The sequence below is a fragment of the Lissotriton helveticus genome, chromosome 1_1 (genome assembly GCF_964261635.1).
Source record: "Lissotriton helveticus chromosome 1_1, aLisHel1.1, whole genome shotgun sequence".
Taxonomy (NCBI): Eukaryota; Metazoa; Chordata; class Amphibia; order Caudata; family Salamandridae; genus Lissotriton; species Lissotriton helveticus.
Window position 1 is genome coordinate 152,790,971 of NC_136057.1, and position 26,959 is coordinate 152,817,929.

A 26,959-nucleotide genomic window follows, 5' to 3' on the forward strand; every position below is an offset into this window, starting at 1 on the left:
GCAACCTGCTGCGTTGCGCTGCGTTGCATAACAGGGAGACAGAAGAAATGTTCCATATCAGTTAAGATGTGGTCCATGTCTGCTGCCTACGAGCACTGGCGCACTGTGTGCCGCCTAGCGTCAACACATCCGCCCTTGCACTACTGTGCAATGGTGCCCAGCGTTATATGCAGGATTGTTTTTGTGCAGGAAGGGACACCTTTCTGCACAAGAACAATCCTGCCTGTAATGCGTATACCTTCCTGCCCAAAAACAATCCTTAATGGCGGCTTCCTCTTTCTATGTTTGCGGCAAAATGCAGCACATGTGGAAAGAGGAAGTAATGAGGAGAAATAAAGATATTTCTCCTGATTCCGCCTCACTGGTAGGGCGTTGAATCTTGATGCATTCCCAGTTTATGAGTCTTTGTAAATCTGGGAATGTGCCAAAATCCATGGTTGGATACGTGAGAATGCCCCAGTTCCACCCATGGAATGCCTTCCCAAAGCAAACTAAAGCAGGGCAACACTAGGCGCAGCATTGCGTTCCTTTGGGGCATATTTATAAGAAGTTAACGCCACGAGAACGTCACTTTTTCCTACGTTCTGGTGGCGTTTAGTCCTTCACCTTATTTACAAGGCAGCATTAATCCACTTAATGCTGTTTAACGCTGCCTTCTGCATAATGCCCCTATTCACGCAGCACTTAGCATGAAAAAGGAGTGCAATGGGTATTGCATTGGGTGTTCTGCCACAACACCTATTGCTTTTTGACGCTGTGTCAGATTTTCAAGGTAAGGGGCAGTGCCAAAAATACTGCCAGGTAATACCTGGTCCTGAGCAGCTGATATAAGGAGAATTGTGTCTTGCCTCTGCGTACTTTGCTCTTTCCATGTGTGTTGCAATCTGCAGCACACATTGAAACAGCAAATTGCCTGTACAAATTGTTTATGTGCAGGAAGATGTCCCTTCTTGTACATAAACAATCACCCCTGCAGCACAGGCTCCTTTGCAACATGGTGCAAGGGTGTCTATGCTGACGCTTAGCACCAGCGCTAGGGGAACGCAGGATTGGGTCTTGTAAATCGCTGCAGTTCAAAACTGATGGAGTGTGGCGTTAACAATTTTGGCATAGCACCGCGCTCCGCCAGTTTCTAGTAAATGTGGCTCATAGTATTCACGAAACAACCTGAAGCCATGCAAAGTGGCTTCTTCGTCTGGCTTATTAGTAGATGACATTAATGATTTTGTTTTAGAGCTACTGCACAAAAGTGACGCAACCCCAACGGAAAATTTAAGTAACTGTGCGCTCTGGTTTTTAAAACCTCAAAACGCAGCCAACAGGTAGCCAAGATATGGAAGCGCGGTGGATGGTTTATTCATTTACAATATGCAAGGCCCCTCCTGAGGCATCCGGGAGAGGAGTTACCTAGTGGTAAAGGGAGAGCTGCAGAGATAAGTCCTGTCTGGTGCCCACTCCAAGTGTCAGTCCAGGCCCTAGATGATCACAAGTCAAAGTTCACTTGTGCCAAGGGCCTGAGTGTGAAAAGAAAGGTGTGCCCGCGCCACCACCTTTACTGGCCCCACATGGCCTCCCTGCTTCCTGCTCAGATGGGGATTCACTTGGGGCAAGGCACTGATGCACGAAATACATGTGACAAGGGCTGTGTCGTAGCAATGAAATTATCTCACCACAGGGCATATTTACAAGCCCCATTCATCACTTTTAGTGACGTTCCTGGTGCAATATCTACTTCACCTTAATTACGAGGCAGCGTTAAGCCACTTAGCGTGGCTTAACACTGCCTTGTAAATAAGGCAATCTCTCACGTGATACTTAGCGTGAGAGGGGTGGGCAATATGTGTTACGGTGGGCGTTCCACCGCAACACCCAATGATTTTGACGCTGACCCACATTTACAAGGGCAGCATAAATATGGGGCAGTGCCAAAATTAAAACCAGGAAAAACCTTGTCTTAAACAGATGCATTAAGGAGAAATGTTTAATTTCCCCTCGTTTTTGCTGTTTTCATGTGTATTGCTTTGTGCAGCACACATAGAAACTGCAAAAGACCTTTGATTGTTTATGTGCAGGAAAGTGTCTCTTCCTGCACATAAAAAATCAATTCAAAAAATGATGTTTTGCAACTTCTATGTGTGCTGCATTATGCAGCCCATATAGAAGTTTCAAAATGCCATTTAAAGATTGTACATGTACAGGAAGGGACACCTTCAGTACATAAAAAAAAAAAATCTTACTTCAGCTGGCCGTGTCGTGCTCTTCAGCTACTCTTCTCACAAGTGCAAGTTCCCAGACGCCACTGCGGCCAATCCTGACACTGCTCTCATGTCATGAAAGCAGTGTCAGGATTGGCCTGAGCGCTGAGGATTTGTGCTCCCAGGGAGACTGTGAGCCTGTGCCTGCTGTCTCCGGTTGAAGAGAGCTTCAGTGAGCATGACGGTGTGGCCGGCCTGAGACGACCGGCCAAACAGTCATGTGCACTGATCACTGTGCACTATCACTCCTCCTGCACCTGTTGTCCCCCTTGGCCCTGTCCCCAAAGACTCGGCAGGAAAGAAAAAATAAAACAATAGTAAAACATGTTTATTATTGTTTTCTTTTTACATTCCTGCTGCTTTGGAGCAGCTGGGGGGGGGGGGGGGGGGTTGGGGGGCAGTCACGGCTGATGCTTTGGCGTTCCCAGAAGTCATATGGAGATTTTTGGACCCGGCCTCATGGCGTGGTCCTACCCCTCCCGCATGGCGAGCCCAGGACGACATCAGCCCTCCTCCGGACCTCGGGCGGCCCCTTCGGCCCGACCCCGCACACCCCAACACCACAGATCCGGCTATCATCCCGGATCCCCATCCCCGGCCTGGCTCCAGCGTAGGCCCATCACGACCTAAGCACGAGGCCGTGCCCGACTCCATCTTGGGTCCCCCACGTCACGACCACGTGGCCTCGGCCCAGGCCCAGACCCCAGCGAAGCCCCGACATCGAGGCACCAAGATCCACCCAGGTGGTCGAGTGGCCACTCGACAGATCCCGGAGGGAGAGGGGTTTCGATGGCCCTCCAGCCGTCCCCGGACGCCTGGTATCGATCGCCCGCCGGCCTCCCTGGGCGCTGGCTCCACCCCCCTGCTGGGTGTCTGGACACCATCATCCCGGCCCCTCTGACCCCCAGGCGAGAGGGTCCAGACATCAAAGGACCTCCATCCTATATCTGGGCCAGCCCCGGAGTAGGACGCCAGTTGTATCCTGGACTGGAAGCCCTGCTGACGCTGTCACGGCCGACACCAGACGAACTCATCTCCGGTAACCTGAACCATCTGAGAGCCTGCTGGCGCTGCCGCGGCCTACCTTGCTGAACCATCCGAGAGCCTGCTGGCGCTGCCGCGGCCTACCTTGCTGAACCATCTGAGAGCCTGCTGGCGCTGCCGCGGCCTACCTTGCTGAACCATCTGAGAGCCTGCTGGCGCTGCCGCGGCCTACCTTGCTGAAACCATTTGTAAGCCTGCTGGCGCTGCCGCGGCTCGAACCTCTCGGAACCCCCCAGCTCGAGGATTGAGAGCTGTGCGCAGGGTATCCCTTCCTCCGCCCAGAAGCTAGACTGTCCCGCTACCTTACCCCCCTTTTCGAGACTTTACGGATCCCTCGATCCGCCTGTATATACTGCCAAGAACCCGCAACCTTTATTACTTATAAAAGCTTGAGAACTTGACCTCCTGTGTGGTGTCCGTTTGTAGTGTTGTGATTACTCTGCTGTACGATCCTAGGAGAGGGCCCTCGTCCAGGAGGCCTCTCGGTAACGCTCGGCTACGTCTCGACGGAGAGGTGGACCTAGGGGTGGTCCGTCAGACATCTTCTGCCTCCTCCGGGGTTGCCTTTCTAACATTGGTGGCAAGCGCCGGGATCCGAGCCCACGCAGATCGTACAGAGAGTGATTCACTCGCTACCAAGAAAAACCCACTGCGACCATGAGCACAGAATTCCAGAAAGAGAAAATGGAAGACTACAGTCACAAGGAGCTAAAGCAATTCTGCAAAGAACTGGGCATCGCTACCACTGGCTTAAGCACCAAAGAAGACTTTAAATCGGCCCTACAGGCCTGGGTGGACGCCGGCGAGGCGCCACCTCCGAGTGAAGATAACCCGGGCCCGAACGGAGGCCCGGAGGCTGAGGTGAACCCAGCGGGAGGGAGACCCGCAACCCCAAACACGGGCCTCTCCCACGAAGACGCCCGAGAACGAGAGAGGAACCGGCTCCACGAGTTGGATCTGGCTCGACTCCGACAAGAAGGAGAAATCCAACTGGCAGAACGGAAGCTAGCCCTCGAGGAGAAAAAACTCATGCTCGAGCACGAGCGCGTCCTCAAAGAAATGGAACTTAAAGCCAAGGCAAACGAGTCTGCCATCGCCGGGGGTAAGACCTCACCCCCGCCGGTGGACACGAAGGTGCACATACCCAAGGATGTCGTCAAGGAGTACTATAAGAACGACGACATCCAACAGTGGTTCAAAGCCTACGAGGTCGCCATGACCGCTCATCGAGTACCCCTCAAGGACTGGGGCGCCGGCCTGTGGGGGAAGTTTATCAACGAAGGGAGAGACGCCCTGCTGGAACTCCCTGATACCGAGATGACCTCGTACGAGCACATGAAGACCGCCCTCCTCACTCGCTACGGACTCACCCCCGAGATGTACCGGCAGCGATTCCGAGACTGCAAAAAAATCCCCGGTACCACTTGGGTGGAGTACGTGAACTTTTACAGCAGAGCCTTCGAGGGGTGGATCAGAGGCTGCCAGGTCACCACCTACCAGCAGTTGGTCGACCTCATTCTGTGGGAACATCTGTCCAATAACTGTTTCGTCGAACTCCGGCAGCACCTCCTCGACAGCAAATTGACTGAGCCACGAAAACTCGCTGTCGAGGCGGATCGATGGGCGAGCACCCGAGTTCCCCGGAGCACGATGGGAGACTACGGCCGGGGATCCCCGGGGAACCACCGACCACGAGGCGGCAGAGTAGGCCAGAGCCGGGGACGGGACGCCCCCCAGGGGTCCTCCCCTACTTCCACGTCGCCATCCCTGGGCCAGAGAGGGGGCCCCCCAGCCAGACCGGGGCCCCGCCCAAACGTTTCGTGTCATAGGTGCCAGCGACAAGGTCATTATGCGAATGACCCCCTCTGCCCGATGAACCAGCGACCCGGCACCACCGGGCCCCCAGCCCGCCAGATCGCGGCAGCTGCCCTGGGTGAAGAAAGAAGTGAGGAAGAGGACGACGACCACGAACAGGCCGAGTGGGAGCCCGCCGCCATGACCTTAGCATGCCTGGGTACCCACGACCTGATCCCGCGAGGTCCGATCCCCGGCAACACCCAGAAATACCGCCAGTGGGTCACCATCAATGGTCGCCGGACCGAAGCCCTCCGTGACACCGGAGCCAGCGTGACAGCGGTCCGCTGCCATCTGGTGACCCCAGAACAGATCCTTCCTAACGTCCTGTGCCCAGTCCGGTCCGCAGATAACTCAGAGACTTTGTGCCAGATGGCCCGCATCCCCTTCGAGTGGGGAGGAGTGTCGGGCATGCTGAAAGTGACTGTCCGCGATGATGCCCCCGTGGACTGCCTCCTTGGGAACGACCTGGAAAGTTCCCCATGGGCTGGCGTCGAACGAAGAGAGCACCTGGGGATGCTAGGCCTTCCCGAATGGGTCTGTGCGACCACCCACTCCATGTCCGCCCGAGCCTCCACCCCAGCGGGGGGAGCTCCGACCGAGGAACCAGAGTGGCCCGCACCTCCGCCTCCCGTCGTCCCCGAGAACGCCGACCCCGAACACGGCCCCCAAGGGCCCGACCAAGAAGATCTCACCGAGCTCAACCACCTCCCAAAACTCGCTCAATGGCGCCAAGAAGGTGGCCCCACCCGCGAACAGTTCCGGCAGGAACAGAAAACCTGCCCCTCCCTCGAGGGGATTCGACAGCAAGCCGCTACTCAAGCCGCTGGAGACCCCGCGGGGTCCCACTGGGTCTATTGGGACAACGACCTCCTCTACAGTGAGCAGAAGATTGCTGAGCTAGGGGCCGGCCGGATACTGGTCGTACCCCTCCGATTCAGAGACTTCCTCCTGAACTTAGCACATGATGTGCCCCTCGCCGGGCACCTGGGGCAGGACAAAACTTACAGCCGCCTGGTGACCCATTTCTACTGGCCAAGAATGCACACCGATGTGCATAACCACTGCCGAACCTGCCCGACCTGTCAAGCCAGCGGGAAGAGCGGGGGGAAAGTCAAAGCCCCGCTCCAGCCGTTCCCCGTGGTGACCACCCCCTTCGAGCGAGTAGGAATAGACATCGTAGGGCCCCTGGACCCTCGCACCTCGCAGGGGTACCGCTTCATCCTCGTCCTGGTTGACCATGCCACCCGCTATCCGGAGACCATCCCCCTCCGAACCATCACGGCCCCCGTGGTGGGCCGAGCCCTCATGAGCATCTTCTCCCGAGTCGGCTTCCCCCGAGAAGTCGTGAGTGATCGGGGCTCCAACTTTATCTCGAAGCATATGCGATCCCTATGGCAACAGTGCGGGGTCGCCTACAAGTTCACCACCCCGTATCATCCCCAAGGAAATGGACTAGTGGAACGATTTAACAGAACACTGAAGGGGATGATCAAGGGCCTAGAAGAGCCCCTCCGGCGCAAATGGGATGTCCTGCTGCCCTGCCTCCTGTTCGCCTACCGAGAGGTACCCCAGAAATCCCTGGGGTTCAGCCCTTTTGAACTCTTGTACGGACACCCGGTTCGAGGCCCCCTCAGCCTGGTCAAGGAAGGCTGGGAGACAGCCGTTCGAGATGCCCCACCGGATGTCTACCGGTACCTCCTGACACTCCGCAATCAGACTCGGAAGTTCCGGGAACTTGCCGAGGCCAACCTGGAGGCTAGTCAAGAGGAGATGAAACGCTGGTATGACCAGAACGCCTCGTCCATCGAGTTCGAGCCGGGCCAGCGAGTCTGGGTCATGTCCCCGGTTGAACCGTGTGCCCTCCAGGACAAATGGACGGGGCCCTTCAAAGTGGTGGAGCGCAAGAGCCCCGTCACCTACCTGGTAGACATGGAGTCCCCCAGGAACCCCCTCCGGGTTCTACACGCTAACCGGCTCAAGCCGCACTTTGCACGCACGGAACTGAGTCTGCTGCTGGCGACCGATGACGGAGCTGAAGACGACTCCGAGCCACTACCAGATCTCCTCAGCACCACCGAGAAAGACGGCTCCTTCGAAGGGGTCCGGCTCTCCCCTACCCTGACCCCAGAGCAGCAACAAGACTGCCGGAAGCTGCTGGGGCAGTTTGCGGATCTGTTTTCCCTCACGCCGGGGGTCACCCGGTGGTGTGTCCATGATGTGGATACCGGAGACAGCCCACCTGTAAAACACCGAGCTTTCCGAGTGCCCGACCGGGTTCGGGCCTGCATCCAATCGGAAGTGGCCAAAATGTTGGCCCTGGGGGTAGTCGAGCCCTCCAACAGTCCCTGGGCCAGTCCCGTTGTCCTGGTCCCTAAAGCCGCCTCCCCCGGCACCGCTCCAGAGCTCCGGTGTTGACTACAGGGGACTGAATGCAGTCACCAGGACCGACGTCCATCCCATCCCCAGGGCGGATGAACTGATCGATCGCCTAGGGGCCGCCAAATACCTCAGCACCTTCGATCTCACGGCGGGGTATTGGCAGATCGGCCTTACCCCTGGTGCACAAGAGCGATCGGCCTTCTCGACCCCTGATGGCCACTATCACTTCAAAGTGATGCCCTTCGGCATGAAAAATGCGCCGGCCACCTTCCAGAGACTAGTGAACCAGGTGCTGGCCGGACTAGAGGAATACAGCGCCGCCTATCTAGATGACATTGCGGTGTACAGCCTTCAGTGGGATGCGCACCTGACCCACCTCTGGAAGGTCCTGACGGCCCTCCGGCAGGCCAGACTAACCATCAAAGCCAGCAAATGCCAGATAGGCCAAGGGTCAGTGACCTATCTGGGACACCAAGTGGGGAGCGGCCAAGTAGCTCCCCTCCAACCAAAGATAGACGCCATCCGGGCCTGGGAGCCCCCGGTCACCCAGACCGCCGTCCGAGCCTTCCTGGGGCTCACCGGATACTATCGGCGATTTATAAAAGACTACGGGAGCATTGTGGGGCCCCTCACAGAACTGACCTCAAAGAAATTACCCCAGAAGGTGCACTGGACCCCTGCGTGCCAAACAGCCTTTGAGACTTTAAAGACTGCCATGTGCACCGCCCCTGTGCTCCAGGCCCCCGACTACAGTAGAGAGTTTATAGTCCAAACCGACGCCTCGGAGCACGGCATCGGGGCGGTCCTGTCCCAAGTTAACCCCGAAGGAATCGACCGGCCTGTGGCCTTCATCAGCCGGCGGCTGCTGGCTAGAGAACAGCGGTGGAGCACCATCGAGAGGGAAGCCTTTGCCGTGGTGTGGGCACTCAAGAAGCTCCGGCCCTACCTCTTCGGCACCCACTTCCGAGTCCAGACCGACCACCAGCCCCTGCGTTGGTTGATGCAGATGCGGGGAGAAAACCCGAAACTGCTGTGCTGGTCCATTTCTCTGCAGGGGATGGACTTCACTGTGGAGCATCGCCCCGGCAACGACCACGCCAATGCTGACGGCCTGTCCAGATTCTTCCGCCTCGGCGAGGAGAACCCCCAAGAAGATGGGTGACTCTCCCCTGCCTTCAGCTGGGGGAGACGCGTGTTGGACCCGGCCTCATGGCGTGGTCCTACCCCTCCCGCATGGCGGGCCCAGGACGACATCAGCCCTCCTCCGGACCTCGGGCGGCCCCTTCGGCCCGACCCCGCACGCCCCAACACCACAGATCCGGCTATCATCCCAGATCCCCATCCCCGGCCTGGCTCCAGCGTAGGCCCATCACGACCTAAGCACGAGGCCGTGCCCGACTCCATCTTGGGTCCCCCACGTCACGACCACGTGGCCTCGGCCCAGGCCCAGACCCCAGCGAAGCCCCGACATCGAGGCACCAAGATCCACCCAGGTGGTCGAGTGGCCACTCGACAGATCCCGGAGGGAGAGGGGTTTCGATGGCCCTCCAGCCGTCCCCGGACGCCTGGTATCGATCGCCCGCCGGCCTCCCTGGGCGCTGGCTCCACCCCCCTGCTGGGTGTCTGGACACCATCATCCCGGCCCCTCTGACCCCCAGGCGAGAGGGTCCGGACATCAAAGGACCTCCATCCTATATCTGGGCCAGCCCCGGAGTAGGACGCCAGTTGTATCCTGGACTGGAAGCCCTGCTGACGCTGTCACGGCCGACACCAGACGAACTCATCTCCGGTAACCTGAACCATCTGAGAGCCTGCTGGCGCTGCCGCGGCCTACCTTGCTGAACCATCCGAGAGCCTGCTGGGGCTGCCGCGGCCTACCTTGCTGAACCATCTGAGAGCCTGCTGGCGCTGCCGCGGCCTACCTTGCTGAACCATCTGAGAGCCTGCTGGCGCTGCCGTGGCCTACCTTGCTGAAACCATTTGTAAGCCTGCTGGCGCTGCCGCGGCTCGAACCTCTCGGAACCCCCCAGCTCGAGGATTGAGAGCTGTGCACAGGGTATCCCTTCCTCCTCCCAGAAGCTAGACTGTCCCGCTACCTTACCCCCCTTTTCGAGACTTTACGGATCCCTCGATCCGCCTGTATATACTGCCAAGAACCCGCAACCTTTATTACTTATAAAAGCTTGAGAACTTGACCTCCTGTGTGGTGTCCGTTTGTAGTGTTGTGATTACTCTGCTGTACGATCCTAGGAGAGGGCCCTCGTCCAGGAGGCCTCTCGGTAACGCTCGGCTACGTCTCGACGGAGAGGTGGACCTAGGGGTGGTCCGTCAGACATCTTCTGCCTCCCCCGGGGTCGCCTTTCTAACAGAGATCTCACAGACATCCCCGAGAGACCCTTTATCTTCAGACATGAGCAATATCATTGGAATTTAAACCACTCAGGTGTGCTCTAAGAGACTGGCTGATGAGGGATGACACCCCAAAACCGGTCCCAAGATGATTGATTTCCGGTCCAGAGTGGACCTGGCCTGGCAGTTCAGAACAGAGTCAAGACTGATTTGCATATGGATGGGTCTAAACTGGGGAGGTATGGCGAGTAAAAAACACTATGGATTTAACCCAGATCTGTGACTGGGGTGAATGTTTGATTTGTTCATCATTCTGTCTATTATCTGCTCTTTTTTCATTTGTACCCCTAATTGGGAAGGGTATGCCTAGACGTGGTCCCATCCTTGCTATGCCACCAGATTCAGGCTAGCCTAACTGATGAGGAGTAATACCCAAACAACGGTCCCGGGATGCTTGTTTTTCAGTACAGGGAGGACCTGGCCTGGCAGTACGGGCTGAACTGTTCCCAGGAGGAGCAGGGTCAAGATTGTTTTGCATTTAGCTGGGCCCAAACTGGGGTGGCGTGGTGAGCAAAAGAATGATGGATTAAACCCAGATCTGCGACTGAGGGTGAATGTTTGACAATGTCCAGCATTCCGTCCATCATCTTTTTGTGTTGCTATAAGTGCTCCCAGAGACCCCTGCTGTGACCTCAGACATCTCCAGCATGTCCTTAGAATCCATGGGCATGCTCTCACAGGTCCTCAGACTGCCCCTACCTCCAGAGGCTCCTTGAATGGTCCCAACAGGCCCTCAGGGGCTGTTGAAGTGCCCTCAAATCATATCTCCAGGAGACCCTGAGGCTGTCTTCAGTCACTCCCTGGTTGGTCCTAACCAGCCAGCCCTTAGAGGCCCTCAGTGTGTCCTCAGACACCACCTGCAGGCCCTCAGAAGATCCTTGTTTCACCCTCAGCCTGACATCGGACCTCATCTGTAGACACAATCAGCTGCCCTCATCCTGCTTTAAGACACCCTGTTGCACCCTAAGGCCCTCCTACTCTCTGAGGGATCTGGTCCTCAATTAGCCAGAAATGTCCTGGGCTTCGATGACTGGGGAAGGGGCTGGTTGCCACCTCCGCTATGTACTACTGCCCTGTCAGCTGAAGTATGTTAACCCTTTAACCTCTGCTAGTCACTGGTGCCTTATAATTACACCTGAAGGTTACAGAGAGTGCTAAAAGTAGCTTTCACAGCAGAGTCTGCGGGGGGAGGGTGGGGCACTTCCGGAGCCGTGCAAGCGCCTTCCGCTGATGCACCAGGCTTCATGCGTTGTGTGTGACAGATAACAATAACCACATCCCGGGGAGAGTGGAGCCCACCACAGAGCGACTGGAACCACTACATGAACATGCACTGCAATGCTGGTACTCACTCGTGGCTACTCATGGCAACTCACACAGTCGCAATCACTCAGTCACGAACACACTCAAAGTCTGGCACACACTTGCAGCTACTCACAGCATCTCACACAGTAGCAGTCCCTAACACAGTGAGTCACATGCATAGTCAATCACTCATGGTTACTCACAGCAACTCACATTTTAGCAATCACTCAGTCACTAACACATTGATAGTGTGGCACACACTTACAGCCACTCATTCATGGTTACAGCAACTCACACATTAGCAATCACTCAATCACTAACACACTCAGTCTATCACAGGCACTCAGTCATAGTTACTCACAGTACCTTACACAGTCGCAATCACTCAGTCACTAATACATTGACAGTGTGGCACACACTTACAGCCACTCATTCATGGTTACAGCAACTCACACATTAGCAATCACTCAATCACTAACACACTCAGTCTATCACAGGCACTCAGTCATAGTTACTCACAGTACCTTACACAGTCGCAATCACTCAGTCACTAATACATTGACAGTGTGGCACACACTTACAACCACTCATTCATGGTTACAGCAACTCACACATTAGCAATCACTCAATCACTAACACACTCAGTCTATCACAGGCATTCAGTCATAGTTACTGACAGTACTTTACACAGTTATCAGCAATCACTCACTCACTAACACACTTGGGGCCTCATTTATGAGGTTTTGCCGTAGGGCAGCACTGAAGACCTTCCTGCTGTGCTGTGCTATGACAAAAGAAAAGGGCAGGAATGTGCCATATCTACCAGATACAGCGCATTCCTGTCCTTTTCCCCTGCCGGCGCACAATGGGATGCTGTGCGCCAATGCAGGCACCTTTGAACCATGGTGCAATGGCGTCTGCGTTTCAGGGATGATTATTTTTGTACAGAAAGGGAAATCTTCCTGCACAGACACAATCACAAGAGGCTTTTTCCTCTTTCTATGTGTCCTTCAGAATGCAGCACACATAGAAAAAGGAAAAACAAGGAGAAATAAAGATATTTCTCCTCGTTGTGCATCCCTTACGCCTCCCCTGGGTAGGTGTACGTTTTTTTCGCTGCCTCAGATTTACGATTTCTTGTAAATCTGGGGCAGGGTCAAAAAGCCATGGATGTTGCTGGGAACGCCCCCAGGAACACCAATTGCAGGCCCCTTCAATGCAGAAAACTGTGTTAAAGGGCCCGATATTTATCAGGCATCAATAAGCAAAAAAAAAGTGCCGCCTCGTAAATATGGAGCAGGCTCCTGAGCCACAAAACGTCACAAAAATTGACATTCCGGCGGCACAAGGGGCCTCATAAATGAGGCCCTCAGTCTGTCACACATGCACAGCCACTTACACGTGGTTACTCATAACAACTGACACAGTTAGTAGCAATCACTAACACACTTACAGTCTGTCACCCACCCATAGTAACTCATTGTTACGGCAGCTCACACAGTAGCAATCAATCAATCACTAACAAACTTACAGTCTTTTACACATGCACAGTCACTCACTCGTGGTTACTAAAAGCAACTCACACAGTAGCAATTACTCAGTCATTAACACTCTCACAGTCAGTCACATGCACAGTCTACGGCACACATAGAAGGAGGAAAATGCCTCAGAGGTTTTCTTTTGTGGAGGATGGTGCCCCTTCTTGCACAAAAAAAGTCCAGCTTACAACGCAGGCATCCTTGCACCATGGTGCAAGAGTGCCTACGTTGATTCTAGGTAGCACATTGTGCGCCAGCACTGTGAAAAGGCAAGAATATGCTATGTTGTGTTAAATACGGCACATTTCTACTCTTTCCCTATTACGCAGTGCAGAGCAGAAAGGTGACCTGCTGCGCTGAGTGACATTTTGATAAATATGTCCCTGATTATTTTACAAAAATTCAGATGTGTTTTACAAGAATTACCAAAAGAGTTTGGGCCATATTTATCTAGGGCTGTGTCGCTTTAGCACCACGTTGAGTGGTGCAAAACCATCACAACCCTTGAAATGCGATTTACCATGGTGCAAGGGTGCCTACGTATCGGGGAGGATTTCATGGCCCTGCATGGCTTGATAAATCCATAGTAATGAACTCAGTGCTAATCACTGCATTGCGTTACTCTGCCCCAGGGAGGCGTTCCATGGATGGTGCATGGGTGTTCCCATGAAAAACCCATGGATTTTGATATATTTCCAGATTTAATTTTACTGGTAGACCTGGGAATGCACCAAAATGCTATGCCCCCCAGGTGAGGCGTAACGAGGAGAAATTTCTTTATTTTTCCTCATTTTCTTCTCTTTTTATATGTGCTGTATTCTGTTGTACACATTGCAAGAGAACAATGGCTCAGAGGATTGTTTTTGCAATCCTCTTTACAAGGCAGGCACCCCTTGCGCTACGGTGCAAGAGTGCATGCATTGGCCATAGGCAGCACATTACGCAACAGCGCTGGGAAAAGGCAGGAATGCGCCGTATTAAGACAAATTCAGTATATTCCTGCCCTCTCCATGTAACGCTGTCCAGCGCAGCAAGGTGACTTGCTGCATTACACTTTGGTAAATATGACCCTTAGTACAAATGACATCCATGAACAGAGGTAAATGTGCTTTTTTAAACACAAATGTTGATTTTAGGGTAATTTAAGCACATAAAAAGGTAGATATACTAACATTTTGCTCTGAGTTTGTGCCACAAAAGTGCTTTAATCCAGCTCAATTTTCTTTTTTTGCTATTTACATTCTAGTGCATAATTTATTTTGCGCTGGAAAGTTGCCTAAAAGTAATGCAAAGCAGCACCTTGCTCTGGTTTGCTTTACTTGAGAGGTACATGGGGGTTCCCATACAACCGCCCATAGTTTTTGATGCAAAACCTTCTCAATAAAAAATTTGAGACAGGGTTTTACGTAAAAAACAACACCTTTTGAATCAGGCATACAAAGGAGAAATGTTTTCATTTCACCTTTTTCTTCGACTTTACATGTGTGCTGCACTGCACAGCACACTACAAAGTAGGAAACGTTTTAAATGTAGTCTAAGCATAGTATACAAAACCTATGCTAAAGTCACGCACACAGCCTTGCACTATGGTGCAGGTGTGTGCGTGGTGCTCAGCAGCGAAATTCTGCACCAGGGAGAGGGACAGGCAGGGCCTCCTCTACTGTCATGCAAGGCAGAGCAGCATTTCTGGCTGAAACGCTGCTTGAGAATTGGATAAATCCGGCCCTTAGTATCAGAAGTACCAGTGTTAGAAGGGGCGATCCCAGAGGGACCGGATATGCTCTCCCGACCACTCCGTGACCCACCTCTCCCAGGAATGCTGCCGAGCCCTGACGTGAGGTCCTCGCCGGGGAGGACTTTGTGTCTAAGATCGTACACACTGAGCTCACACCACACTTATGAAGGGACACCACACCGTGGATTTCAGTAAGAAAGGTCTTTATCACACAGTAGTATTTAGGCAAAATAAACACGTATTTACAAGCGATCGAGGGATTGTAAAGTCTCGGTTGTAAGGAGTAGCGAAGCGGGACAGTCTCAGTATTGGGCCAGTACGAAGCGTACCCTGCGCACAGCTTTCAATCCTCGAGCCAGGGGATACGGAGATGGAGGTTGTACTGGCTGCTCCACTCACTCTTCTCGAGCCAGGTGGTGTTGGTGGTGTTGATGGTCCAGCCGGACCAGAGTACTCCTCGAGCCGCGACGAGGTCAGCAAATGAAATTAAATGAAATGAAATGAAATGAAAAAAGTACTTGATTAAGCGCACTGCAGCCAAGCGGCTTCCTGGCGCTGGGGACTTGACCAGACTCACAGAGGGGACCCAGGGAGACTAGCAGGGAAACACCTGGGAGAACAAGAAAGTTTTGAGAGCTTTACGGAAATGGGTATAGATGGGGATAGAACGAATGGAAAGAGGGAGACTGTTCCAGAACCGGGGGCCAAAACCGAAAATCGGGTGCCCCCTGTTCTGGATTTGCAGAAGTGGGGGACATGCAGAAGGGAGAGGGAAGAGGAGCGGAGAGTGCGGCTGGGGGCGTGAGGAGTGATGAGAGATCTGATAAAGAGAGGAGCTGAGCGGGTGTGCGCCCGAAAGACCAAACAGGCCAATTTGAAAAAAGATCTAAGGCGCACAGGGAGCCAATGAAGGGACTTGAGTGCAGGGGTAATGTGGGAAGATTTGGGGAGACGGAGAATGAGGCGGGCTGCCTGATTTTGAATGGCCTGAAGGCGGCGGGTTTCATAAGCGGGTATGCCCACGTACAGGCCATTCCCATAGTCAAGGCGGGTGGTGATAAGAGCCATGACGATGGTTTTGAGGGCGTCCACAGAGAAAAACCGGGAAATCTTATGGATGAGCCGGAGGGACAAAAAACAAGAGGACATGACGGAGCTAATTTGGGCATGCATGGACAGGTCATGACTGATCTTGATGCCCAGAGTCCGAACAGAGGAAACCGGTGAAGGGGGGGAACCGAAGGAAGGGGGCCAGTGAACCGGGGACCAAGGGTTTGATGGACCACCCGTGAGGACAAGCTCCGTCTTGTCCGGATTGAGCTTCAAGTGATTGATGCTCATCCACTCGGATATAAAAACTAAGGTGGAACAGAACTTAGGGAGGGAATCAGAAGGGGAGGAGAGATCGAAGACGAGCTGGAGGTCATCCGCGTAGTTATACACAGAGACCCCCAGCTCGAGAAGAGAGATGATAAGAGGGTGGATATAAAGATTGAAGAGAAGTGGGGAAAGGGAAGAGCCTTGGGGGACCCCACAGGTAGTCAAGCGAGGGGGAGCGGAGAAACCTGAGAGGTGGACCGCTTGGGACCTACCTTGAAGAAAGGACGCAAGCCAAGAGAAGGCGGCGCCCCGAATGCCCGCTGCGCTGACACAGTCGAGAAGGATAGAATGGTCGACCGTGTCAAACGCAGCGGACAAATCGAGGAGGACCAGGGCTTGGGGGAGGTTGATGTCAGCTTTCCCCTTGAGTTCGTCCAGGACCGCGAGGACCACTGTCTCCGTGGAGTGGCCTGGGCGAAAACCCGCCTGATGGGAGGTCAGGAGGTGGTTCTCCTCGATGTAGGTGGACAGACAAGATGTGACGTAGCTTTCAAGGATCTTACCCAGATAAGGGAGAAGAGAGATAGGCCTAAAATTAGAAAGAAGAGAGGGATCCAGACCAGTTTTTTTAAGAATGGGAAGAACTATAGCAGATTTGAAAGATGAAGGGACGGAACCCAGAGCCAGAGAAGCGTTAAGAAGGGCGAGAGGAGGGGCGGGGCAGCTAGTGAAGAGAGTTCTAAGAATCCGTGCAGGAGCACAGTGCACAGGAGAACCAGACTTGACTTTTACAAGCAGGTTGAGGAATAGTTCCAGAGAGATGGGTGGAAAATGATCCAGAGAGGAGGAGGGCAAGGGGAGGGAGCAGGAGAAAGCAGGTTGAAGCACAGTGGGGATATTGGCCTTTATGTTGGCGATCTTATCAATAAAATAGTCATTAAGTGAGGAGCAAAGAATCTGAGATGGGGCGAGACTAGTGCTGCTGTGGTCAGAGGTAGCAAGATTATGAACCAAAGAAAAGATTTCTCGAGATTTATTGGCAGAGAGGGCAACTCTCTCGGTGAAGTATTTAGTTTTAGCCGCGAGGATCGCTCTTTTATAATCATTGAGGAAGAGTCTGTATTTGGCGCGGAGAGTGGGACAGTAGTTCCGTCGCCAATGACGTTCTGACCGCCTGAGATCGAGTTTAAGAGTTTTAAGCTCAATGGTGAACCATTTGGCTCGATCCGGAGTGAACAGAGTGTCTGTTGCTTCCTGAGGAGCCGCGACCACGTTAGCATGGCTCAGGATGTTCCACGAATGTCCTTAGAGTTCCAAGGGTGAGCCGCGACGAGGTCAGCAGGGCTCCGAGGTTCCAGTTCCTTCTTCATGAGGATGAGCCGCGACAACGTCAGCAGGGCTCGATAAGTTCCAAAGTTCGCTCTTGAGCCGCAACGAGGTCAGCAGGGCTCTCTTGTCCAGGATTCAACTGCCCGCTAGTTCCTGGGCGGGCCTTGATATAGTGCAGTGGCCCTTTGATGTCCGGACCCTCGCAGGCGGAGATCTCAAGCCTCGGGGCTGGTCGTCGGAGTTTCCCGTCAGCTGGCCCTTCGATCCTTTTGAAGATGCGTCCGGGGATTCCCAGATGCTCGGCAGGATCTGGAACCAGCTCTTGGGGAGGCCAGAGGTGTGATCGAAACCAGCCCACAGGGGAAGGCCAGAGGTGTGAGAGAAACCAGTCTCCCAGGGGAGGCCGGAGGTGCAATCGAAACTCCTTGGTCTTATCTCACTCAGGAAGCCCTCTACCCCCCAGCTGAGCATGGCGTGTCTCAAGCCTAAGTTTCGCTGGGGCCAGGGTCAGGCAAGGGCTATGGAGCCAGGGACCTCGGGAAGGGTAATGGCGGCCGGTGGCCCAGTGGGGTGATGCAGGTTCTGGGCGCCCGGTACCGGGAAGATGGAAGGCGGGATGCGGGGATGGTCGTCCATTGGTAGGGTCATGTAGGGAGCGGGGCGGACAGGGAACGGGACAACCAGGGGTGTCTTTGTGCAGGGCTAGGCTAACGGGGTGCTGAGGAACGGGTGGAACCACGCCACGAGGCCAGGTCCAACAACCAGGTAGAATTACTAGCACGGGTTCTACCCTCTGCATGACAATAGTTCTAGCCCTGCCATCTCAAGTAAATTGCTCTTGCTTACTTTTTACACAAGAACAGTTCCTGATGACTTCTAAACATGAATTAGTCTAAGTCTACTCTTTAAACATGAACACTTCATGATGGCGTCTAAACTTCAATCGTTCTAGGTCTGCTCTTTAAAGATTAACAGTTCCTGGCGGCCTCTAAACATGAACTATTTTAGATCTACTCTTTAACAATGAACACTTCCTGATGGTCTCTAACTGTGAATTACTCCAGATCTACTCTTTAAACTTCAACAGTTCCTGATGGCCTCTGAACGTGAATCATTCTAGATCTACTCCTTAAACATGAACAGTTTCTGATGACTTCCAAACGTGATTTTTTCCAAATCTACACTTGAAACATGAACAGTTCATGATGGTCCCTAAATATGAATCGTTCTAGGTCTACTCTTTGAACATAACAGTCCCGGACGGCCTCTAAACATGCATGAACTAGGTCTACTCTTTGAACATGAATAGTTCCTGATGGCCCTTAACATGAATCATTCTAGATGTACTCTTTAAACTTGAACAGCTCTAGATCTGCCATCTAAAAGTCAATAGTTCCAGATCTTCTTTTAATAATGGAATGGCTCTTGATATGAACTTTAATCACTGCCAGAGCTATATGTGCCTTCTAAAAAAGAACAGCACTGGAGAAGACCTAACAATGGAATGCACAGTTGCCTAAGTGTCCGTTTCATAGTAACTGTAATTACACAGAAAGTACTTGTGTCACATGTGGGATTCCATTGTCATGTTTATACCTGGTCTAATTCAGTTCTAGGATTCTTGTTGTTGTTTGTGACTTTAGTTGATCTGGCTTTGCATGGAATCGTGCCTTGTCATGCGCAGTTCTGGTACATCACTGGGGGACGCAAACACAGAGCAACTTTAGCACTTTGGTGCAAAAGCTGGTGATTGGTGATGCCGTTTGGGCGTCTTTGCATCACATAGCTCCTATTCCTATGCTCATCTGATGAAGTACTTAGAGGCATTTACTTTGGACTTCAGAAATACTTCTCATGTTACGGAGAACCTAGGGCTTTGGAAACAGCAGAGCAATCCCTCAATTTATCCATTGTTTGAATGACAGGTGTACTTAACTCAAATAATCTGCACAAAATCGTGGATTTCAGCTACATTAATTAAATTAAATATTGCAGTGATTCTTAACATTTAGACTTCTGGGGACTGCAACACAGGGGATCCCACTAATTCATTATTGAAATCCGTAATCCCCCACTGAGTCATTATTGAAATGCGCCGACCTCCGCTATGCATTTTCGATGATTTGAACCACTAAACAATACACAAAACACAGACAGAATCATTCGTCAAACAAATACAAAAAGGATGAAATATTATATTTAATTCACAAACAGATTTAAAAAAATCAATCAGTTAATTTTAATGGGTAGGTTGGAGCTTTTCTAAATGCAATTGAGGCCGTTCATCGTCCATATTTTATTCCGTTTAATGCTTTTGCACTGTTCCAAAAAGCAATCTGAAGATACAAACTTAATTTTTAGCCTCCAATTTCAAATTCCTTCACATTTACAGAATGTTTGAAGATGCTGATTTTAGATTTTCCTTATTTAACTACACCGTATTAAACTGGTAATATTATTGAATTCCTTAAGCAGTTGCGGACACCCGGAGAAGGATTCACGGAGTCGGCGGTCCCCCGGACCACTGGTTAAGAGCCACTGATATATTGCATTGATTTGCAACATCAAGGGGCAGATCTACAAGAAAGTGCCGGAAGATTTCTTGTAAATCTGGAAATGCATCAGTGGACATGGGTGTTGCGTGGGAACACCCACAGCAACACCCATGTCCCGCCACTAACACGCAAAGCGTTGCGTGAACAGGGGCGATATTTACAAGCACAGGTTAAGTCACGCGGGGTGACTTTACCTGTGCTTGTAAATATCCCTTAGCCGGCTGCGCCACCAGTGCGTCAAGCAGCGTGATGCACCGGCGGCGCATGGGGCTTGTAAATCTGCCCCTTATTGTTTAGATGTCACTTATATTTTAATCACTTAATTCATATTCAATTTCCGTGTCTTTGCGAACCTTACAAGGCATGTTAGTTCATGATTCCTCCAGTCTGAGGTACAAAGACAGGTCCAGAAAATGGTCTCATTCAACCCATTGTTCAAAGCATCAAGTTTATGAATGGATAGAGAAATCTATCTATATTTGATGCTCTTTGCTGTATATTCAATACATATCTGCACTACCTTATTCATGGAAAGACACATATTGCCTCGATGTAGGATAGTCTTATTTTTGCCTGTTTTGTTTATTGTATTATTACCATTCTTATAATATATAGAGAGAGTGCCCCACAGGAATATTCCCGATTTGCCTCATGCTGTTGTCTGTTTAATTATCATTCCGCCTCCTGGGTGAGTGCTTGCAGTGCAATGCACAGGGGTCTATTATACCGCTACTGTACTGAATCACAATCACAGACTGGTTAGGAATCAAAACGCAAGCCGGATTTATTGACTTTGCCAGAGTTTGTTCCCAACAAGGATTTTCTTGGTGTTTATAAATATTTTTCGTACAGTTAGCGGTCTTCTGCTGCTCTCAACACTATTTGGGTGGAGAGGTGTGGTGCAGCGGCCAGAGCAGCTGACTTCGGAGCACCACGGTTTGATCCCCGGCTCAGGCGCAGCTCAGCACCATGTGACTCTGGGCAATAGCTCACTTAATTTCCACGACGGCCCTCCGCGCCTTGGGACCCATATGAGTGAGTAGTTTGCGCTTTACAAATACGGATATACACTTATTTAGTAACTCTTATGCATTCAGTGCATGGTGTGCAGGGCGGACAGGAACTGCCTTCGTCTATGGCTCCTCGTCTCCTTTCTTTGGCCAAGTCTTGAATGACTTATTTTTCAATAAAGACTTGATCTAGAGTGAATTAAATACATCCTCCCTGCTCCCTTTCAGACAACTTTTTGAACTTGGAATCTTTTGAACCAAAGAAAGCATCACCATGTTCCTCAGCTTGCCTTTTTAGCTGCACTGGTCTAGATATTTCTTCTGGTGGTTTCCATTTATTATATTTACTATTTTACGGTGCTGGTTCAATTGTCTTCAGCCACACCGTGTACTGATGAAGATCCTCCTGTTAAATACATAAGGGGTCGAAACATTGGTCTTGCCAACCTTTGGTTGCCACCCCATGATATAGGACCAGATTGATTACCTCTGTCCTTTTGTCTGCAAAATAAACTGTTCAGTTAGATTATGTCTACACGTGTTTTTTTTTACTGTGTATCATTTTCTGTTTACATTCTTTCCTGGGTTCTGAACTGTCAGCTCACCTGAGCACTTTAGGACCACACAACTGTTACAAGGATTGCTAACTGTGCTGACCAGTATGTATCTGATGATAAGACACCTGGCCCATTCCTCTTTGCTGTATTAGACACTGTGCTGACATCATTTTCATTCAGTGGGCCCGATTCACAGAATGAACTTAAAACTCAATCCTAAACTTACAACTATTTTGGTATTCACAGAATGCACTTACTACTTTTGGCATTCACAGAATGAATTTACTACTTTTGGTATTCACAGAAGTTAGGATTTTGTCTTAAGTCTGTCTTAAGTCTGTCTTAAGTTTGTCTTAAGTTTGTCTTAAGACAAACTCCTAACTTCTGTGAATACCAAAAGTAGTAAGTTCATTCTGTGAATGCCAAAAGTAGTAAGTGCATTCTGTGAATACCAAAATAGTAGTAAGTTTAAGATTGAGTCTTAAGTTTATTCTGTGAATGCCAAAAGTAGTAAGTGCATTCTGTGAATACCAAAATAGTAGTAAGTTTAGGATTGAGTCTTAAGTTTATTCTGTGAATGCCAAAAGTAGTAAGTGCATTCTGTGAATACCAAAATAGTAGTAAGTTTAGGATTGAGTCTTAAGTTTATTCTGTGAATGCCAAAAGTAGTAAGTGCATTCTGTGAATACCAAAATAGTAGTAAGTTTAGGATTGAGTCTTAAGTTTATTCTGTGAATGCCAAAAGTAGTAAGTGCATTCTGTGAATACCAAAATAGTAGTAAGTTTAGGATTGAGTCTTAAGTTCATTCTGTGAATGCCAAAAGTAGTAAGTGCATTCTGTGAATACCAAAATAGTAGTAAGTTTAGGATTGAGTCTTAAGTTTATTCTGTGAATCGGGCCCAGTATTCTTAATAAGTCTTGCATTTATTGAGGTTTCTTTTGGGCTGCTTGTTCAAAGAAATCTTTGTTTTCAAAGAGCTGCTGACTCCACAATTACAGGACCTCTTAAGGGCGATAATCCCTAAACAAGAGATGTGATGCCACCAAAGGAATCTGTTAGAACCATTGCTTCTCCTCCAGTACAGTGTAAATCCCTCTGTGTACTACTAAATATAGAAATACTGATAACACAGTATAACATTTGATGCCGGACCTTGTGGACAGAGTGCATGTCTGGTCAGACTTCTCTATGGTCCCACACAGGCAGTTTATAGGATTGTGAATGCTGCAACCCCGGGCTGCTGCAAGAATGTTCGGAGTCCAGGCCAAATTATATTTTGAGCTTTGGATACTCCCTGACCCCGAGTAACATGGTAGTTCTTAGGCCATTTGTTTCTTTCTAGTGGCCATAGATGAATGGTATAATATAAAGCACAGGTCTCCAGGCATCTCTTTTTACCAAGCAACCAAAAATCAACAAAAAAAGCATCTCCAACCTTTTCCTACACAATATTGCTCCAGCTGCATAACCATTAACTGGCCCCGTCCACGTGAACTCGTCAGACTCTGCACCAATCCAGCCCAGTATCAATAACCATGGAGTCATGGACTGCACCATCCATCCAAATATTTGGGGGAGAAGAGGGTGTCTTCTGTCCACTGGCTTCATCCTCAGGGAAATCCAGTGCGCATGTTCATGGAACAGGGAAGCCCCTGACCAGGTGCGAGTGAAGCATGGAAAGAACAATGTCTTGGTGGCCTCTCGAGCACGCTGGTGCCCGTGATGAGTAACTGATGGTCACAGGTGATGGTCACAGTACTGACTCAACCATGCCTTTCTCATCCAAACTGTACTTCACAAATGCAGGGGTACTTCAAGGCTCTGTCATCTCACCCATGCTTTTCAACATCTACATGAAGTCATGACTGGCAATGATCAATCAATTTCAGTTCATGTACTATAACTATGCAAATGACACGCAAATACTACTAAAACTGAAAACCCCCAAAGACATTGGAAACTTAAAAATCTTCAGTTGCCTGAGAGCCCTTGATTAGTGGATGACATGGGGCCGTCTCAAAGTGAATAATTCCAAAGCTAAAATATTCACATGTGACAACTGGAAAAATGATGACCCACTCTGCTCCTGGCCTGACGATCTGAGAACACCTCCTAAAGTATATAAGGAAGTTTGAAACCTTGGAATGACCATGGACTCCAACTTATCAATGAATGCTCAAGTGGACAAATAAGCAAGATTAAGCTTTTTACCATGAAAACTCTGCAACGCCAGAAGCCCCACCTGGGATTTCCACACAAGGACCAGGCTACTATCTCACTTGTACTGTCTAAAACTGATTACGCCAATGGCCTCTACAAAGGATCATCTTTATCACAAATGAAAAGACTGCAATGGGTTCAGAACTCTGCTGCCAGACTACTCCTACATGTAAAGCCACTAGCCCGCATCTCCTCTGCCTTAAGGGCCCTGTCTTGGTTACCGGTTGCCAGAAGATCAACATTCAAGCTGCTTTGTATCACCCACAAAGCAATACATGGAAAGGGACGGTTTTCATCATAGAAGAAAAAAACATAGGTGGCACATCCTTCTCTGCTCAAGCAGCCACACTATTGAATTCATTAACAAAATACATAAGATCCATGTATAACTATCTTATTTTCAGAAGAGTTGTCTCTTTCCTAGTGATTATTTTTCTTTCCAGAGCCCTTTTCTATCGTCATTCCCTAGAAGAGCATATACTCTTGATAAGCCACTGGTGGGCAGGATGTGTAGTTGCACTGATAACAGAACTATGTTTTTTAATGTTTGTTTTGTCCTTAAGAAGGCCCATCTCAATTCATTTATCTGGACCTAAACAATTGTCAAAATCAACATATTTTACTCAATTGCGGATGAGAAATAAAAAATATATAAATATCAAACATTACAGACAAGTTAATATTACATTTTAAAATATACTTTTTGTTAATCCAACGTTATTTATTTCCCGGCTTAGACCCAAAATATTCACATCTTCAACTCTTTCATTTTTCTTTGTTTCAACGTGAAATGCATTGATTTTTGTAACTATTTTATTTTTTGCTATCTGTGCTTATGAATACAAAAGTACATAAATCCTCTTTTAAAAAAAAAAATTTTTAACACACATGCCTGCCCTGAACAGACTCCTCTAAAATGATTGAAGGGGGGTTCAGGCTGTTGTAGGTTGAGTCAGATGCTAAGCACAATACCTGCTAAAGTAATAATACTAAAAGTGCGGCCGTCCTGACCTTTACATGCGGTCCACTGGTCCACTGCAGCACTGGGCTGATGTTTACTCTACTCAACACTAAACTTTGAATTTTTTTTAAATAAACAGGCAAGTATTTATTTAAAGGTTAATTGATGTTAAAGAAACAAGTAAATATCCCTTAACCTTAACAACACCTCTAAGACTTCCTTGCAGCAAAAGTGTTAAAATATAACAAAGTCTCTTCAAAATTGTATTTCATTACCATGCAGAACCGTTTCACTTTAGTACATCAGATTTTACCAGTGCATTGAGAAATAAAAAATTTTAAGTGATAATTTTGAAACATTAATTTAGAAACATTCATTTCCCACCCTGACAGCAATGCCAATAGTGAAATAAGAGGTAAATCAGTTATTATGTGCACTCCTTGGCTGGTCTAGTTTATTACTATACATGAACAACATTATACATTCTTAAATCAAACACAGGAAAAGGTTTTGCACAGCACACATCCTTAAGTCATGTACTTCGAGCTGCTGCTACATATGATAAAGAAAAAGGCGGGAATGTGAAATAATACAATTACACAGGATCACACAATTTGGTAGGTAAAGTGGGGAAGCCAGGATTCATCACAGGTCTCCTGGTTTCTCATTATGAAATTCAGCCATTAGCTATATATGCTTCACTTGCCCCATACCCCCATGCACCCCGGACCGCCACTGCTGGCATCAGAGCGACCCTTCCTCACTTCACGGACTAAAGTTTTTGGCCCCTCAGAAAATGTGAGTGGTACCCACGCCCTAAAGGGAGCTCAGCCTTTCCATCCTCGCATCAGCATTAAACAGACTGATCGCTTCCAGCTTCTCTGATGGAGTTCCTTCTTCTGCCATTGGATCATCACCCACCCTCAGGCACGGTAACCATGGTGACCATGACTGGAGGGTCGCAGTAATGCCGAGTGTGCAGTTGGTTCGGGGTCGTGGTGGGGGGCAGCAGCGGCCCCGAGATATTCAATCATCTGGGGTTGCTGTAAGTAGTATCTGAGTGGTCAGTTTGATGCTGATTGTCAGTAATCCTTATTCATACACTTACTCACAACACTTACTCACACACTTACTACTCACTTCTCCCTCAAGAGACTCACTCGACTTCCTGATTTACAAAACTCTGGAATTCACTTCAAACTCGTTCACTTACGTTCTTCACTCAAGCTTCCTTCCATCCATTGCTCGCATACCCTCGACCGTCTCACCACTCACACTCACCCACACCCTCACAGCTACTGGACCGACTCACAAGCTCTACTACCTACTGACGCCCTCGGCCGCCCTTCTTCCCACTCGCACCTGCATGGACTGACACCCTCACTCACCGAGAGACGATCAACGCACAGGGGGATAAGTTGAGGTAGACTGAGTGGATTCGCCCAAGATCACACAGTGTTGCTCATAGAGTCCTATCGCGTCCCCTGCAGCAAGGAGCGTGGTCAGCACCTGCAGCCCTTCCTTGCCTCTCTCACAACCCCCTCTACACCCCACCTCCCTCCAGGAACCCTACATACACCCCCCTCCCCCTCTTCTGTGGAGCAGGGGTGCGGAGCCCCCTAATGTGAGCTGGGAAAGGGGATAACGTGTCTGCCCTCGGGAAGAAGCAATGCGCCGTTATAGCGGTGGACTCACACCCTAGGTCCCGGTGTCACTGCACCTGCTGCACTGATGATAGCTAGCGCCTTCTCTCACCTCTCTCAGGGTGGGCGCTGGTGCTTGTCGCTCTCTCGGAGTGAGGTGCTGGTCTGGCAGGGTCTGCAGGGCGAAGTGAAGAGTGAGGCGGGTGAGGGACCCGCCAGAGAGCCACAGACCACAGGCGAGAGGGCTTCCTGTCACCAAGCGCAGCCCCAGCCAGCACCGAGGGCGGAGAGGAAAGAGGAACAGAGAGAGCAGCAGAGCGTGATGAGTGAGAGTGAGAGAGAGAGAGAGAGAGAGAGAGAGACAGAGAGAGAGAGAGAAAGAGGGAGACAGAGAGAGAGAGAGAGAGAGAGAGAGAGAGAGAGAGAGAGAGAAAGAGGGAGACAGAGAGAGAGAGAGAGGGAGAGAGAGAGAGGGAGAGAGAGAGAGAGACAGAGAGAGAGAGAGAGAGAGAGAGAGAGAGACAGAGACAGAGAGACAGAGACAGAGATAGCGTCAGTGACAGAGAGAGAGATAGACAGACAGAGAGAGACAGAGAGAGAGAGAGAAAGAGAGAGAAAGAGAGAGAAAGAAGACAGAGGGGAGAGAGAGAGGGGGAAGAGAGAGAGGGAGGGGGAGAGAGAGAGGGGAGAGAGACAGAGAGAGAGAGGGGAGAGAGGGAGAGAGAGGGAGAGAGAGAGTGAGAGATGGGGAGAGAGAGAGAGAGACAGAGAGAGGGAGAGAGAGGGGAGAGAGAGCGAGAGGGGAAGAGAGAGAGAGAGAGAGAGGGGGGAGAGAGAGAG

At 50.3% G+C, this 26,959-nt stretch overlaps 1 protein-coding gene across 4 annotated transcripts in view; it reads right to left on the reverse strand.

Annotated features, from left to right (window-relative positions):
* The window catches only part of LOC144775537 (uncharacterized), a 116,352-nt gene that overhangs the window by 50,592 nt on the left and 38,801 nt on the right, over window positions 1–26,959 (reverse strand). Inside the window, exon 1 of one of the 4 annotated variants that reach the window (XR_013600561.1) lies at window positions 26,232–26,397. The exons of 1 other annotated variant lie outside the window; for it this stretch is intronic. The gene's annotated coding sequence lies outside the window, so the exon portion shown is untranslated. Of the gene's footprint in view, window positions 1–26,171; window positions 26,400–26,959 lie in introns of those variants that run through there. 2 more of the 4 variants (XM_078659243.1, XM_078659247.1) reach the window with 2 other exon arrangements.